The 2,829-nt window shown below is 39.7% G+C and overlaps 1 long non-coding RNA gene across 1 annotated transcript; it reads right to left on the bottom strand.

The window, feature by feature from the left end:
- Positions 1–1,116: 1,116 nt before the first annotated feature.
- LOC122063832 lies at positions 1,117–2,609 on the bottom strand. Its single transcript, XR_006135487.1, has 2 exons — positions 2,308–2,609; positions 1,117–2,124 (listed from the first exon to the last, which is right to left on the bottom strand). It is a non-coding gene; the product is annotated as an uncharacterized LOC122063832 (long non-coding RNA).
- Between the last annotated feature and the right edge of the window lie 220 nt (positions 2,610–2,829).

The raw sequence follows: 2,829 nt of genomic DNA, 5'->3' as shown, positions 1-2,829 counted from the left end.
AATACCGCATTGAATCCTGCCTTATAATTCAAAGAGATGCCTAGATATTCAAAGAAACTACCAATACCTATCTACAGATCGCAGCACCCCACCAGCCCCTGCTTGGCCAGGATTTCCCAATGAGGATCTGACAACATTCAGCTTGATCCAGCTTGGAAGAGATTGGATCCAGAAAAACTTCACCACCCGATGAGTGTGACCAATTGCCTTTTGATACCCCACGCCTTTATGATTATCAAACCCTCATAGAGGGAGGCTTGGAAGGAGATAATTAGATATGCTCCTTGGATATCCTTCATAACTGCCTTCACTATAAAACCGACCCATCTATACACATTATCAAATCTTCTTTTATTGCTCTCATTCCATATTTGATAATCTCCTTCAAGTCTATAATAGTTCTCTTCCTTTTCCATCATGCACAGGACTCATCTCGAGACCAAGGGAACTTGACGCTTAATCACCAAATCACCATAGCCAACCAAAACAAGAATTCTTTAGGATTAGGGCTTTGTTCCATACCAACCCGAACCATGGGAAAGTAGGCTTTGAAATCCGGACAAGATTCCAAGCCAATTTCACCGAGGAAGAACCAGTAGTAGAAGTCTCCCAGACTCTTTGATCCCTAAGTGGAATTGAAAGCAAAGGAATTTGAGCTACTTTATTACATATCCCAATCAATTAAGGAGAAAGAACTAGAGGTAATACCCAACACCCATTCCGAATGAATTCTGAAACTTAAGCACTAAATGTGTATACGATCAGGTCCCAAGCTCAATGATTCTTCAGAGATAACTCACTAAGCTATCGATGCTTCAAAAAATGAATCTGAGTGCCATCCCAACAATCGACATTTCTTGAGAGTTCACCAAACCCCAAGTTTTTTATAATACCTGGAAGGATAGTATATGAGAAGTACTTTCTTCGAATGGACCCATCTTCAATCAAATAGCGGCTGCACTTATATGAAGCAAAGACCATAAGGGAGAGATTTAGGTCCTTCAATCTCCTAATTCACAAACCCCCTCCTTCTTTGGCACACAAACATATTTCCATTTCACTGTAATAGCCTTTTTAAGTTTCAGTATCACAACTCCAATAAAATTTTTTATTTTATTTTTTCGCTAAAGATCCAGGAATTTTTTATTAAAAATCAGAAAATTAAAAAATAGTACAACGAAATGAATGGTAATTCCCCACTTTCGACATTGCCATCAGTAGGGAATTACCAAACAATAATAATAAAATCTGAAAAGAGGGCCTGGTCACAGCATCATGCATCATTTTATCCTTGATATGAGAAGGGAAAGAACTAACACTTCCCGAGAGTAATTTTTGCAGTATGCTTTGCAAGGAAGTTTGCAACGACATTTCCTTCCCTAAAGCAATGAGATATTTTTCACTCAATAGAGGAAAGAAATTGAGCAATGCCAATCCATTCTTGCATCACAAACTAAGGAATGCGATTTCCCTGAACTGCCATCACCACAACTTCCAAGTAGACTCTATCCAAAGCTTCAGAATGGCACGAGATCTTGCCCTGTAAAGGTCTTCCATCAACCCAAGAAACTCAGCATAGAAGTTATTTTATCTACTTCTCAATGGTTTTAATAATAGAAGATGGCCATAGATACACTGAGAAGTGCAAAACTCGTTGATACTGATTTCACCAACTCCACCCTTTTTCGATTGAAAGAAGTTTCCCCTTCCAACCTTCCAGTTCCACTTTGTATTTGTTAACCAAAGGCAGCAACAAATCGTTTTTAACTCTCCCTTTAAACATCTGATATATCAGATATTTTGTGGGAAATTCGCACTCCGGAATGCCAAGAACCTGAACCAGCTGAACTTTCCGTACTTTGTGAAATCTTTCAATCTTTCAAAGCTTACAACAAATCTCCAATTGTAGAAAGAGGGTCAGAAGATAAGAAGATTCTTCAAGGGAATATCCTCAAGCGTTAATGATAAGATGCAAAGGGTTTATCATGAGAGATGAAAGGACAGATGGCTATTCTGAAATGTGAGATCATCACAGCAGAAAGTGAGTCCTCAGGAGCAGATCTTCAACATGGTTTCAAGCTGCCTTCATGGGGAGGCCCCAATAAGAGGATAAGGGTGATGTTGCTGAGAAGGCCAAGTGAAGAGGAAGATAAGAATTATAATGCTGTTGAATCCATGAAGAGAGGTTTCTCTGGCTGTCTTAAGATTATGGGTGGAGAGAATGGAAATGAAACAAAAAGAAAAGAGACTCCTCACACATGAAATACTCCTGTGAAGCAATTGCTAAAGAGGAAGAACTCAACATACCTTATTTTCTCTCTTATTTCATTGTCATCCTCTCCACCTTCAATCTTTAAGACAACATGAGGAAACTATCTTCTTGGATTCAACAATATTAATATTCCTATCGTCTTCTTCGCATGGCCTACTCACCAGCTTCACCCTTATCCTGTTACTAGGACATCGCCATGAAGGAAAATTGAAACCATCCTGAAGATCTGGTCTTGAGGACCAACCTTCTATCGTGATCATCTCAAGGCTACCTCACCTTTCATCTCTCCTGATAAAGCCTCTGCATCTGATGACTCAAGCTTGAGGATTTTCCCTTTAAGAACTGTTAAGTTTGTCTCGAATTCTTGACCCGTTTTGAAGATTGACCCGATCCGACATATGTTGGTGGCGACCCGAATGGGAAATTTTCTGAGATCTGTGATGGAAGCAGAGGGTATGGTTCGACCGGATCGACCGCGACCCGATGGGTCGAACCGCTATTTGGAGTATATATATATAATGTACTGTTGCTTGTTGAGAGTCATTGTATTCTAAGGT

The sequence above is a fragment of the Macadamia integrifolia genome, unplaced genomic scaffold (assembly GCF_013358625.1).
Source record: "Macadamia integrifolia cultivar HAES 741 unplaced genomic scaffold, SCU_Mint_v3 scaffold1474, whole genome shotgun sequence".
NCBI classification, from domain to species: domain Eukaryota; kingdom Viridiplantae; phylum Streptophyta; class Magnoliopsida; order Proteales; family Proteaceae; genus Macadamia; species Macadamia integrifolia.
The sequence above is the reverse complement of the archived record's forward strand: the minus strand, read 5'-3'. Positions and strand labels throughout refer to the sequence as shown.